Below are 15,013 nucleotides of genomic sequence, written 5' to 3'. Positions count from 1 at the left end.
ACTTATTTGTAATAAGCATTATTTCCTCCAGGTCTTCGTCCGACACGACTGAGCGACTGAACTGAGCCTCCAGGTCTTCGCCTTAGAAATGGGCGAGAAGATAAGGCCGATCCAAGTATAATAACTGCAAAGAAAGACGCTCAGGCAATTTGGAGGTGGCAGGAGAGGTGTAGTGACAGCAACCTGCTGCTGCCGCTAAGTCGCTTCAGTCGTGTCAGACTCTGTGAAACCCCATAGACGGCAGCCCACCAGGCTCCCCCGTCCCTGGGATTCTCCAGGCAAGAACACTGGAGTGGGTTACCATTTGCTTCTCCAATGCATGAAAGTGAAAAGTGAAAGTGAAGTCGCTCAGTCGTGTCCGACTCCTAGCGACCCCATGGACTGCAGCCTACCAGGCTCCTCCGTCCATGGAATTTTCCAGGCAAGAGTTCTGGAGTGGGTTGCCATTGACCTACACACCCGGAATCCCAGGATCGCGCGCACGCGCGCCCGCCCAAGAGCCCGCCCTCGCAATTGGCCGGTCCCGATCCGAGCTCCGCGGGCAGGAGGCGGGGCGGCGGCGCGCGCGCGCGGGCGGGGTGGAGCTGAAGGAGCCGACGTGCGACGTTGGCGCCGCTGCCGACCGGTGACGTGTAGGCCCGCGTCTCCTCCGCCCCCTCCCTGCTTGCCGGGTCTGTGGGTCAGTCCCCTGGTCGAGCCGTCTTCGTGGACCCTGCCCCAGGACTGGGAGGGATCCGGCTAGGCCGGCGTGGAGTGCGGACGAGGACGCGGCGGGGAAGTTGTCCTCTGGCCTTCTCTGCCCTGCCCTCTGCCCCCCACCCGGCGTGGGAAGTAAAGATCAAACCGAAAGGGAGGGAGACGAGCTGGCAGAGTGATGGGAAGCTCTTGAAGCGGGGCCGAAGGTGAGGAGGGGGACCTGGGAGGAGAAGGGGAGCTGCGGCCCGGGGAAGCCGGCGGGAGGCGGGGCCAGGGCGCCCCAGGTGCGATTGTCTTTCGGCCCCGGAGGCGAGCTCGGACCTGTCATTCCTCTCTGGGCCTGAGACTTTTCCGTGGTCTCGGATAGTCTCGTCCTGCTCAGGAAATTTGTAGGGTGGGGGTGGGGATCAAAACATGAACACGGCCACATGTTGCCAAGGTGTTAGGCCACAAGGCTAAGACCAGATGCGTGCTTTTTTTCCCCTGTGCGTGAGTAGTTTGTTTTCATTCGTTTTCTTTTTTTTTTCTTTGCAAAAATGTAATAACTTTCATTTTCTTCACGTGGACTTTGGAGAGAAATCAACTTCCCAGTGTTTTTTACTTTCACACTGAACAGTAAATAAACTGGATAGGGAGTGGACCATGGTGAATTGTGGGTGAATTTAGCAATCGAGGAATCTAGAATGTTATTTTGAAGAAAGTGTGTTGTATGTGCGAGCATGCTGCGATGTCGTGGGTACGTGGGCAGTTTATTTTAAATAGGCTTCTTATCACACACTAACTTGTTCACTGATTGCAGTGTGCTCATGTATTTGCTCTCTGGTTTAAAAGAAACGTGATTTTAGCGCTAGCTAAAAGTTTAACACGAATGGCATCACATGTGCAGTTCAAACTAGTAATCTCATTTTCTTTCTTTCCCTAAGTAAAATTAGACTTGAGTAGCTGTTGTCTCCATCACCACATTTCATGTTTCATAGACTGAAATCATCTTTCCGACTTTTCAAAATGTTCTTAAAAGTTGAGGATTCAGCTTTTGATTCCAGTCTGAATTGTGCTCCTGTTCATATATCTTTTATTTTTAATCATGGTTATAATAATATTCTTGCATAAGAAAAATGCTCTTTAGAGATGCCAGTTAAGTGTAAGCTAAACAGTGTTATTGGAGTGAATAGGGGCTTCTCTGGTGGCTCAGACGGTAAAGCATCTGCCCGCAATGCGGGAGACCTGGGTTCGATCCCTGGGTCGGGAAGATCCTCTGGAGCAGGAAATGGCAACCCACTCCAGTACTGTTGCCTGGAAAATTCCATGGATGGAGGACCCTGGTGGGCTACAGTCCATGGGGTGGCAGAGTCGGACACGACTAGGCGACTTCACTTATTTTCTTTCTTTAATTTTTCATGGCTTATCATTGTGATCCCTGCTGTATAATTTTAGTTTTCTTTCATTCATCATTCACTTATTTATGTCTTTCTATGTGCCAGGCACTATGCTAGGCCTAGGCAGTCAAGAGAGACAGGATGTCTGTACTTAGGAAACTTTCTATAGTCCTTCCTCCTTCTAATAGAGAATCTTGATTAGGGTTCCTCCTCATGCCACGGATATCTAGTTGACAAAAGCAAGGCTTTTTGCAAGAAAAATTTACTGTCAGTGTTTATATATAAAGTGGCATTGAAAGAGGAGCAGATCATTTTACTTGAACAGCATGACTTGTTTTGTTTTTGATCAAAAAGATAGTATGCATGCTTGTGTTTTGCTGGTTAAGAGGAGTAAGTTTTCTTTTGGACAAGTTGACTTAATTATAAAATTCAGAATTAGAAGTCAGTTTATACCTGAAAAATAATACTTAAACATTAAAAATGTTTTTAAAGTAATTTTTCCAGTTTTTACATTGGTCTGTTGGTCTGTGTGTTAATAACTTGTAATTCATTAGAGTAATTCATAGTAGTTCTATGCACAGAGCATTTTCATCAGAAATATGTATAATACTTGTTGACTGAAGTGAATTTATTGTCCAATAATACTTTCCATGGGGCAGTAGTTAACATAAGCCCTTTTAGTACAGAATAGTCTTGATGTGTTGTTATTGTTCAGTCAGTAAGTTGTTTACCATTCTTTTGTGACCCCGTGAACTGCAGCGTGTCAGACTTCGCTGTCTTGATGTAATGTGGCACAGTTTTCAACTTTGAGCAGATGTCTACCTGAAACTGAAATTGTAGCAAACACATTTATGGAAAGAAAAAGTGCTTAATTACCAAGGAAGAGAGAATAAAATATTTGTGTTTGCTCAGTTGTGTTCTGTTCTTTGTGACCCCCATGCGATGTTGTCTGCCAGGCTCCTGTGTCCATGGAATTTTCTAGGCAAGAATACTGAAGTGAGTTGCCATTTCCTTCTCCAGGGGATCTTCCCTACCCAGGGATCGAATCTGTGTCTTCTGTATTGGCAGGTGGATTCTCTACCATTGAGCTACCTGGGAGTATATGTTTAATAATTATCCAAAGGCAGACTTTATGTGTCTATCTCCTACATTATACTCTAAAGTTACTTAAAATAGTTACTTATTTCTTTTGCCTGGTATAATATCTGGCACATGGTTGACAGACCCATGTAAATGTTCATTCATTCAATATGTACCATCTCATTTGAGTATTTTGTGGTTAGATGAGCAAGTGAATATTTTTGAGTGAGTTTGTCTACTGTTTGTTCATTTTCCTGCTGTGTTGGCTTATAATAATGTCTTATAGACATATTTATATTTCTGAAACTCTATGTGTTTCAGAGTTAGTGCAGTTAAACTTGTTTGAGTATTCTGGTTTAATCAGATTATTCAGCCTGAAAGGGGCATAAAAAAATCATTTTGTAACCCTCTTTATTTTATTGATCAGAAAATTGATACCTTGAGAAGTTAACTGGTTTTCTGCCATCAAACAAATTGGCCTCTGAACTAATTTACCTCTATTTTTATTGTTTCTTCCCACTGCATTCTACTTCTAAGAAATTGTTATTTGAGTAGAATAACCCTTGGGGACCTTTGTAAATTAGATTCCCATTTTGTCTTCCTGGTGTTGGAGTCTGGGGTTAGTTTTTCTCCATTTCTGTGATTTCCTCTTCAAGGAGAATTCATAGGAATTGCATTTGTTATCAAAGGTTTGAAATGACATGGAAAATAAGGGTGGGAATTTGGAAAGATACATAATTGAAAAATGCAATATGTAAGAAATTTTCAGGTAATAATAAAATTCTTGGGATATGTTTTAATAAGATAACTGGGAAGAAATATTTATATTTGAAGAACAAAAAGTTCACAGCTACTTATTTAATGACTAAACCAAAGATTGTCAAACTACTAAATCATAATTTTGGGAAGTGGTGTCTGGAAATGTCTATTTTCAAGTGAATTCCCAATGATTCCAGTGCAACCAATTCATATTGTTGAAGGACTTCATATTAAAGCATATGAATTCAAGAGCCTCTTAATTATAGATAATATCTGTTAAACCAGAACTTCAAAAGAAGGAAGGTAATTTTATCTTAGGATTGTGGAGTAGTTAGAGAGGCAGTTGATAATGTTTTCCAGCATTTTCAAGGACTTGCTAGGTTAATTTCAAATGAAGTGAGTGACCAGCAAGTTCCTCAGTTGTGTGTAGCTAAGAAATGTGGCATATGAATTTGAGAAAGGAAAACTACATTCCATTTCAAGCAAGGAAATTCTTGTTTACTGATGAGACAATTTGGGTTTGCCAAAAAATTCTTGGAAGTGCATAAAGTGTTCAACAGGCTAATCAAATGTAACAATATAAAAATGGTAAATTCTACTCTTATTTATAAATACAAATAGATACAGCTTCATCTTGATTTAAGAGATTTAATTATAAAATCTACATAAATAATTTATAAGAAGAAATTAATGTTAAGGGCAGGTTACAATTTGCAAAAATGATTTCAGTGCACCTTTTCCTAGTGCACATGCCTTTTCTAAAATGTTCGGTTCAGTCGCTCAGTCGTGTCCGACTCTGTGACCCCATGAACCGCAGCATGCCAGGCCTCCCTGTCCACCTACCATCTTACTTGGGTTTCTCTCACCTTGGATGTGGGATATCTCTTTGTGGCTGCTCCAATAAAGTGCAGTCGCTGCTCCTTACCTTGGACGTGGGGTAGCTCCTCTCAGGCGCCGCCCCTGACCTCAGGTGTGGGGTGGCTCCTGCTTTAAGTAGTACCTCTGTCACCAAGGGGGCCCATTAAACATTCTTTCTGAGCATTCTTTAATGAGTGAAGGAAGCTTTGCAAAAATATTAGCAATGCTTTTACCCTGGGGACTGGAGAGGTAAGGAATAACCTAATAATCACTTCTGGAAGACTTCACAGTAATACTCTGAGTACACATCATTGAATAGATATTTATTGAGTTCTTTGGCACAGGCCAAGAACTTTGCCAGGTACCAAAGAGATGAAGATATACATTACTTATTCCCTCTTGGAGATTATAGTCAAGATGTTGGCTCTGTGAGAGTGTTCAGTGCAGTTCCTTAAGGCAAGGACAAATATTAATGCATGGCCACTGACTGCTCTCCTGGCCATCTGAAGTTAGAAAAGTAGAGGCCCTGTCGCTGATTAAAAAGGTGAAAAAGCTGTTATCCTAAGTCAGAGATTTTGGCAATCAGCTCAGAAAGAAAACTGAGTGGGTTTTAGAGAGGTTTAAGGTTGCTTGACTTAACACCAAGCTTTGAGAACTCTTCTATTTGTATTTATTAGAAACAGAACACTGGAAAAACACAGCTTAAATTCTAAATCCAAGGATATTTTACTACATTTCTTGACAGCGTTTGGCATAGTTGACCATATTGCTTGTTTAAAACTTATCCTTCCCTTATCCTAACCCCAGTCTGGCCTTACTTGACCTTCTGCTGTTCAGAATCTCCTTTATAGACCTTACCCCACTCCCACCCCCGCTATTTTTTCTGTAAAGACTTGTGTTTCTCCACCTTCCACTGTCTTGTCTTCTTTAGTCTTCACGTGAATCCTTGGATGATTTTCAGCTGTTCCCATGGTATTCCTTATGATTCTCATGTTTATATTCAGACCTCTGTCCTGAATTTCACACCTGAATATTCAGTCCCTGCTGGCCATTTCTACTTGAATGTCATGTGGACATCTTAGACTCAGTCTGTTTGAGATTGAACTCATGATATTCTGGTCTAGTTTTGTGAATTATATCATCACCTGATCTATCAACATGGAAGTCAACTGTGGTCCTTGCCTCCTTCCCCACCACAGATAAAAATAATCAGACTAAGCCAAATAGATTTAATTGGATTCCTCCACTTTCCTCTAATTCACTACCATTACAGTTCAGGAACTCTCATCTCTTCTTCTGGATTACTCTAACAACCTCATAGTGTCTTTCTGCTTCAGGTCTTGCCTTCCTGTGGTCCGTTTTCTTCTCTGCAGTCATAGTGCGTGTGTGCGTGCTTAGTGGCTTCAGTCGTGTCCAACTCTGTACGACCTTATGGACCATGGCCTGCTAGGCTCCTCTGTCCATGGGATTCTCCAGGCAAGTAATCCCTGTTAAACACAGCTCAAGTCAATAACTCTTTCGGAGATTTCTTTTACTATTAAAAGAGTTTCCAAACAACATGACTTACCAGGCCCTGATGACCTTGTTCCCACCTGTCTCTCCAGCCCCATCTCCTGCCACATTACATACTCCTTGACTACTATCCTTTAGTCATCTATTTAGTTCTTGGAATGTGGAATGTTCTCACCTCTCATCAGTATGTGTACCTGATTGACTCCTCATCCCTGTTGTCTCAAGGAAGGAAGGTACTTTTTCTTCCCGGTTTCCTTTTCTGCTAGGCTGGATGCAGCTGCTTTGTGTTCCAAAAATGCTCATTACTGCCCTCTTTGAGAGCCAGCAGTCTTACTCTGTATTGAGATAGCTTATCTCATTGGGTTGTCTTCTGCACCAGATTGTGAGATTACCCTCCTGAAGTTGACTCCTTCGCCCCGGGCACCTGCTGCCTCTCAGGTCACTGCAGCTGCCCTCATAGATGGTCAGGTGTCACCACTACAGACTTGTCTAATCTTTTACTTTGTGTTCATTCTTGTCATTTAAACTTCTAAATAGTTGATACCTATTAAAAAAATCTGGAGATCTCTTATTAATTTTTACTCTTAAGAAGATACAGTATTTACCAGAAGAGTTAGGGAAGACAGATATTTGAATATTCAGAGTAGTGTTTCTAAATACAGGATGCAGAGTTAAATTTGGATTTCAGGTAAGAAACAGATTTTTTTTTTTAGTATAACTATAAGCCATTTAAGAATATCTCAAATATTGCATAGGACATATTATACTAAAAGAATGATTTATTAAACAACCTGAAATTCAAATTTAACCTTGCACTTTATATTTTTATCTGGCAACTGTAACTTAAAAAAAATTTGTGTGATTCTTAGTCTGAGAGCATAGACACAAAGGTAGATTGGGTCTCTTGAAAATGTAATCCTGATGTTAATCATACATTAACTCCAATGATCAAGAAGAGAGAGGTGTCTCAAGAAACTGATGCTGTGCCTGAGTATTTTTTAAAAATATAAGTTCAACAATGGAGAAAGAGTACACAAACTAAGAATGAATTAAAGAAAAGTGAATTTGTAGAACCTGTGATGTGAATCCTTGAAGAAACACTGAGGATAGTGAAACAGTTTTTAAGCTACATTTAGCAGTGTATTTCTTGGGGCAATTACTAGGATGTTAAAAGAGAAAATAGATTTAATTAACTGCTAAATTCTCTTCCCTCTTTTATGCTAAGGAGAATGGACTCTGGATTGAAAATGGCAGAATTAATTTGGTTAAATGGAATTGAAGTACATTATGGGTGGCAATATTAAAAGAGCGCCCAGGTGTTCATTGTTAAGTCTCATAAGCCAGAGCATTTTCAGGAATGCTTTCAGAAGCTGCGATTTGCTAGACATTCAGTTTGATGCTTTCACAACTCTTCTGTTTCTTATTAGGCTTCTGTGTTTATTTAAAACTTAATTAGGGAGGGAGGTTCAAGTGGGATATACATACACCTATGGCTGATTCATGTGGATGTATGGCAGAAACCAACACAATATTGTAAAACAATTATCCTTCAGTTAAAAATAAATAAACTTAATTAAAACTTTAGTTTTGATATATTTCCAGAATATGGAAAATGTTCAGAAAATAATGTAACACACGTTGCCATGCAGATTTAACAAGGAGTAATTTTTGCCTTGCTGCTACTGCTGCTGCTTCTAAGTCACTTCAGTCGTGTCTGACTCTGTGTGACCCCATGGACAGCAGCCCACCAGGCTCCCCCATCCCTGGGATTCTCCAGGCAAGAACACTGGAGTGGGTTGCCATTTCCTTCTCCAATGCATGAAAGTGAAAAGTGAAAGTGAAGTTGCTCAGTCTTGTCTGACCCTCAGTGACCCCATGGACTCCAGCCTTCCCGGCTCCTCCATCCATGGGATTTTCCAGGCAAGAGTACTGGAGTGGGGTGCCATTGCCTTCCTCGAATTTTTTTTTTTTTTAGTTGCTTCAATTCTTCTCTTGAAAAGCATTGCTAATTTTTTTTTTCTCTTTTGTCACTTCTCTGCTGCCTCTCAATCCATTGCCTTGAAGCTGTTGTATAAAGTTCTCATGCATGTTTCTACATACTTCTGAGTGACAGGATATAAGCCAAGGCTTAATGAGGGGTATTGGTGGAAAGAAATGGTACTGATTACCTTGGTGAAGAGAACATTTAAAGTAAGATGACAGGTTTATATCTAGAAGTCACTTATGTGAACGGAGTACTTAACTTTGAAAACTCACTGACATTAGACAGTACAGATAATTTTTTTAAAGTACTTTTAAGATCAGAAATCAACATCTAGTACTTAGTGACCCAGATACTTTGTGATTTATACTTACATGGAGATTTTTATAAGCCACTGAAAAACATCGATGTTTAACCTATACAGATGTCATTTTTATTAAACAATCAATAACTACCATGATTTTCTTGGTATCTTTACTGTAAAAATGGTTAACTAGCAATCTTTAGAGGTTTCCTTTAGTAATTATGTTCTAAAAAGGTTGGAGATGTCATTGTCACAACTCATTTTTTTCTCTGAAATGTAGTATATATAATTGGTTGGTAAGAAAAATGGCTTAGAAAGTTAGAATATAAGAAAGAAGGAGAAATATGAATCTGACCCTTTCAGACATCTTTCAGTTTAGGAAGCTGTGAGTAACAGAGTATGGAGTGAGAGTTCAGCTCAGAACAGGGCACACAGAAAGTATTCTTATTAACTGTATTTGTCAGGGTGCATTTCTGGCTAATACAGAGTGAAAGAGAGTACCCTCTTTTAGTAATTAAATCTTTAATTCAATAAGATTGAAACAAACAGTTCAGACTAGAATGTTAAGTAACGGTCCTGACAGTACATTGTTTCAGAAAGACTAAGTAAAGCACGCATTACATTAAATAACACATAACTATGATAAAATTCTTATGTATTCTAATTTGTAACACCCAATGAGTTAGTAATTTCCTTTTCTGTTTTTATATTTCTTGTTTACAACATAAATTCACCTCAGTCCTGTTGTTAATGCTTATTTTTTCTCTACTTCAGAGAGAGGGGTAGAGATTTCATCTGCTATTTCAAGGTATGTGCCAACTTCTTTTACATAGTGTCGAGTTAGGGCTGTTCAAGAATTTCCTCTACACAAAACAGTAAATAAAGATCAAAGCCATTATACTCTTTGATAAATTTTTTTTTTAGGATTTGGAGTGTATAATCCTAGTTTATTTGCATGTAAAAACTATCAGATTTCTAAAAGATCACTGGAGCTCATATTTGGGAATGTGGTGGTGTTCCATATAACTGTGGTACAGAGGAACAAGTGTGCGAGGTCAGGAAAATGCTTTCTCTAAACAGCTAAAGCTAACTCCAGAGCATCACTTGAGTTTTGGGTTTGGTGTATGAGGGTACCTTATGAGAGGTTTCAGTTAAATTAATCTTCTCAGGGCTCATTAGGGGACAGGAACAGAGTCCCTGAGTCGATCTTTCCAGAGGCCCATAGATTGGAGTGGAATGAGAATTTTGCCTTTTTCAGCTAATTTGGGCCGCAACCTTTTCCACTGGAACGAAAGGAAAATATGTATTGCCTTGTATGTAGTGAGTCTGCTCCACACGTTCTCTGGAATATGTGTGCTGGTTTGTTCCTTGTGGGGTGTTTTTTCTGACTGTTCTTCTCATCTGTGCTGATATCTTATTCTGGCCATTTATCGTCCCAGGAATATTTAAAAGAAAGGCTTTTCTTATCCTTTGTTAAAAGTAAGTATAACCTTGGAGGTCTTCTCTAGACTCTTAGGTTAATAGTTACGAGTCTGTCTAGGTTTTTTCCCCTGTCTGTGGTTGGTAAACCTGGAGTTAATGTAAGTAAGTAGTTGGAGGGAAAAGTTAGAGAACAAGAATCTTGTATATATAAATTTTATTCTTAACAAGCCATTATAGATTTTGATTCATATGAAAGGTGTATATGTTGTTGTTCATTGTTCAGTCGCTAAGTTGTGTCCAACTCTTTGTGACCCCATGAACTGCAGGACATTAGGCTTCCCTGTTCTTCACTATCTCCCAGAGTTTGCTCAGACTCATGTCCATTGAGTCAGTGATGCTATCCAACCATCTCATCCTCTGTTGCCCCCTTTTCTTCCTGTCCTTAATTTTTCCTAGCATCAGGGTCTTTTCCGGTGAGTTGACTCTTGCATCATGTGGCCAGGGTATTTGAGCTTCAGCATCAGTCCTTCCAATGAATATCCAGAGTTGATTTCCTGTAAGACTGACTTGTTTGATCTCTTTGCTATCAAAGGGAATCTCAAGAGCCTTCTCCAACACCGCAGTTTAAAAACATCAACTCTTCGGCGCTTACCTTTCTTTATGGTCCAACTCTCACATCCATACCTGACTACTGGAAAAACTATAGCTTTGTGTATATGGACCTTTGTTGGCAAAGTAATGTCTCTGCTTTTTAATACACTAAGTTTGTCATAGGATTTCTTCCAAGGAGCAAGCATCTTTTAATTTTGCGGCTGCAGTCATCATCTGCAGTGATTTTGGAGTCCAGGAAAATAAAGTCTATCACTGTTTCCACTTTTCCCCCATCTATTTGACATGAAGTGCGGGACCAGATACCATAATCTTAGTTTTTTGAATGCTGAGTTTTAAGCCAGCTTTTTTGCTCTCCTCTTTCATGTTTATCAAGAGGCTCTTTAGTTCCTCTTCACTTTCTGCTATTAGAGTGGTATCATTTGCATATCTGAGGTTGTTCATATTTCTTCTGACAATCTTGATTCCAGCTTGTGCTTCTTCCAGCCCAGCATTTCTCATGATGTACTCTGCATATGAGTTAAATAAGCAGGGTGACAATATACACCTGACTTACTCCTTCCCCAATTTGGAACCAGTCTGTTATCCCATATCAAGTTCTAACTGTTGCTTATTGACCTGCATACAGATTTCTTAATGAGGCAGGTAACGTGATCTGGTATTCCCATCTCTTTAAGAATTTTCCACAGTTTGTTGTGATTCTCATAGTCAAAGGCTTTAGAGTAGTCAATGAAGCACATTTTTTTTTTTTTAAATTCCTTTGCTTTTTCTGTGATCCAGCGGATGTTGGCAATTTGATCTCTGGTTCCTCTGCCTTTTCTAAATCCAGCTTGTACATCTGGAATTTCTCTGTTCACTTGCTGTTGAAGCCTTGCTTGAAGGATTTTGAGCATTACATTGCTAGCATGCGAAATGAGTGCAACTGTATGGTAGTTTGAACATTCTCTGGCATTTTCTTTCTTTGGGATTGGAATGAAAAGTGACCTTTTCCACTGCTGAGTTTTCCAAACTTGTTGACATATTGAGTGCAGCACTAACAGCATCATCTTTTAGATTTTGATTCATGAAAAGAAATGTATATGTATGTATGTATTTATCTTTGCTGTGCTTTCTCAGTTCTCCATGTTCCAGGTGTGTTTCCTAACTTGATTGGAAACTATTCAAGAGCCATTGCTTCTTACTTAAGAATGAGTTAAGATCTAAAGTGAACTTGTTTGGTGAAGGTTATGAATAGTTACAAATTTCCCTTGAAAGTCCTTTAGGAAGACACCAGGTTGTCAAAACCTACTGTCTCTCAATATGTCATATACAGCCACACTTTTCCTCCAAACTTGGGACATATGGTAGTTTCTAAGGATGAACGATGAAAAAGTTGGCTTGTGTTTAATGGCCATGTATATTTTTTTAAAAAGGGAACTGGGTTTTAAACCTTGGAGTCCTGCAGTACAGCAGGATTCTTAGTTGGATATGCATGTAGTTATTGAAACAGACTTAAGGGAGCATCATATTCTTGTTGCTCACCCCCGTTCACTCAAGAGCATGTGTTGAGTAATATGAAATAGTGGACAGAATCTCTAGCATTATTTTTTATGTCTGTCTATACCTTGTATTTGGTTTCCTTTGTTTGATTCAAATAATTAATTAAATATACCTAAGATGTGACTTCACATTAACCTATTGGTGGCATAAAGTACAAGGCAAATAAGGAATACAAGTTCAGTACAAGTAACTAAAATTTTTCTTTAGGATTTACCATGAAAAAAAAATCTCCCCCTTTTGAAATGGTATAGTAGAGGATTTTATATATACGTGTGTGTGTGTGTGTGTGTATGTGTATGTATATATATATATATATATATATATATATGTACTACCATCATGGCTCAGAGGGTCAAGTGTCTGCCCGCAGTGCGGGAGATCAGAGTTCAATCCCTGGGTGGGGAAGATCCCCTGGAGAAGGAAATGGCAACCCACTCCAGTATTCTTGCCTGGAGAGTCCCATGGATGGAAGAGCCTGGTAGGCTACAGTCCACGGGATCGCAGTCGGACACGACTGAGTCACTTCACTTCACTTCACTTCATATATATATATAATATCTATTAAGGCTTATTTTTCTGAATTCTAATTTTAACAGTGTTAATTATATCTATATCACAACTTGATTTTTTTAAACAGGTGAATTAAAATATAAATATTTTAGCTTATTTTTTCTAAAAGGTATTGTATGTGGACATATAATTCTGTTTTGGCTATTGAAATCTTAAATTCTAATTTTTGTTCCATTCACAGCCTCATCCATCCTTTTAGTGCTTTTATCCCTTACCTACATTATTTCTCTTTTACTTTCTTTTTCCCCTCCTAATAATTACCTGGTATTCATGATCACCAACAAGCAATTGCTTGACTTTATACTTATTAGGAAATATAGTTCGTTTCTTCTTGAGCTTTTGTTATTTATTTGTAATTAAAAATATTGTAACTGTATTTTCCTAAAATTGCTATCAAGCAGTTGGACCCTTTTTAGAGTTGAGAAACATGGTTTGGAATATGAAAAATAAATCTTATCATTTTTAATATGCTACTTTAGAATAATGTGTACTAAAATTCTAGCTTACAAATTATTGGTTAATATTATTTCACAAAGGGAAATACGTTATTGTCAGATATTTTTCTTCCTTATTTGAATGTTAAAAAGGGCGGTTAACTTCTTCAAAACAGTTTCTGTTTATCTGTTTCTGTATATCTGTCAATATATCTAATTGACAGTCTAAAGGCTTATTCAGATAACCATAGAGGAGTACTTCAGGGAATAGGAAAAAAAAAAAGTGACTTCTAGGCTTTCTATCTTTTAGAAAGATAGATATATTTGTTTTGAGGGATATTTTTATTTACATAGTTTTGGTTGGAATAAAAATTACTGGGGTAGCAATTGCTTTGTAGGTCAGTTTATCTTGATAAGCCTTCACTGTATCTTATATCAGAAAGTTTAATAATAAACATTACGATGTCTGTCTTTAAGACCGCTTAGTTGAATGTCTTTTCCTTTTGTTTTAGACCTCAAATCCAGCACTCAATCATTTGCACCATTTAGGCTCCACTGCCCTCCTATTGTCCCTGAGTTATAAAACCTTAACCCTATATAATGCCAACCTTTGTTCCTGTGCCAGATTGTTGCCATTCTAAATTTATGGTTTCCAATATGGGATGAGCATTCATTTGCCACCTGAAAAATCCTTTTATGATTTATTAGTCAGTTTCCTCTCATTGTTGATGGTAAGGTCAAACTTTTGCCTCTGTCTTCAAAAATTCCATCTCACTTGATTTTGGCTGGTTTTGGATGTCAAAGAAAATAGGAGTCATTTGGTGGAACTATCTTTTACCATATTTTTTTCTCTCCCTATTTACCTTCTGCTTCCCTTATAAACATATATGCACTTCTACTCACCCAGCCCGCCACACTCCTTCTATCCAAGTGGTATATCTAGACCCATGGTTGTCTCTCTTGCTTTCTCAGGGACCCTACTCTCCTAAGTCATGTTCACAGTCTTTGCTTTGGTTACTCAACCTGTCTTTATTGGCTCTCATCAGATTTATAGAATTGTGCTGAACTCTCTCTTGTATTACTAAAAAGTCTTAACCCTATGTTTTCACTGTTTCTTGCTTTTTCTTCTCAACCACATTCCTTGAAAGAGTCGCTAGTACTCAATTTCTTCCTTTCCATTTATGTTTCACCTACTGAAATATGCTTTCTTCCACCATTTTTTTTTGAAAATGTGTTTTCTAAAGTCATCTAAGACTTTAGTGGCTGAGTGCACTGGACTATGTAGCATAACATTTGAAACCTTTTCTTGTGATACCACTTTCTTTATATGACAGCTCTTTTTTGACCCTTTAGGACTCTGTCCTTGGCCCTCTACTGTCTACTCTCAAGAGGTTTTTAGGGATACATGGATGGATTTCATGCATCCTCTGAAGTGAATTACAAAATGTTTGTATGTGTGTATGTCTGTTTTCTTAGGGAGAGAGTCTGCAGGTTTATATAAATAATTTCACATAAAGGAATATGTTCAACCATGCTTTTAACTACATTGAAGGGATAACACTAAATTCTGTCCTTCTAGCCCCAGACCTCTGATAGGAAACCCTAAACCATATTTCCCACTTGATGGCTCATGATGAAAACTTTCCAAAGCAGAACTAATCATCTTTCCTCTTCCAGTACGCCTTCTCTACATACACACTCTGCTGTTCTGCCTTTCCTGAGCTAGAAAGGTGGGGGTCCTGCCTCTTTCACCTTCATCCTCACATCCTATCTGTGAATTTATTATGTCTCCCAAATAAAAACATTTCTCAAATCCATCCTTTTCTGTCTTTTCTTGCTTCAATTGTATCCTCTGTTTTTCACCTAGTTTCTT

At 38.9% G+C, this 15,013-nt stretch overlaps 1 protein-coding gene across 2 annotated transcripts in view; it reads left to right on the top strand.

Moving 5' to 3' along the window:
* The first annotated feature begins 571 nt into the window (after positions 1 to 571).
* ASCC3 (activating signal cointegrator 1 complex subunit 3) overlaps positions 572 to 15,013 on the top strand; it is a 339,061-nt gene continuing 324,619 nt past the window's right edge. The window contains exons 1-2 of one of the 2 annotated variants that reach the window (XM_044924342.1): positions 572 to 902; positions 9,341 to 9,374. The gene's annotated coding sequence lies outside the window, so the exon portion shown is untranslated. The remainder of the gene's footprint in view (positions 903 to 9,340; positions 9,375 to 15,013) is intronic. The other variant, XM_044924341.1, reaches the window with a different exon arrangement.

The sequence above is a fragment of the Bubalus bubalis genome, chromosome 10 (assembly GCF_019923935.1).
Source record: "Bubalus bubalis isolate 160015118507 breed Murrah chromosome 10, NDDB_SH_1, whole genome shotgun sequence".
In the NCBI taxonomy this organism is placed as follows: domain Eukaryota; kingdom Metazoa; phylum Chordata; class Mammalia; order Artiodactyla; family Bovidae; genus Bubalus; species Bubalus bubalis.
Note: the sequence above shows the minus strand (reverse complement) of the source record. Positions and strands in the feature narration are given on the sequence as shown.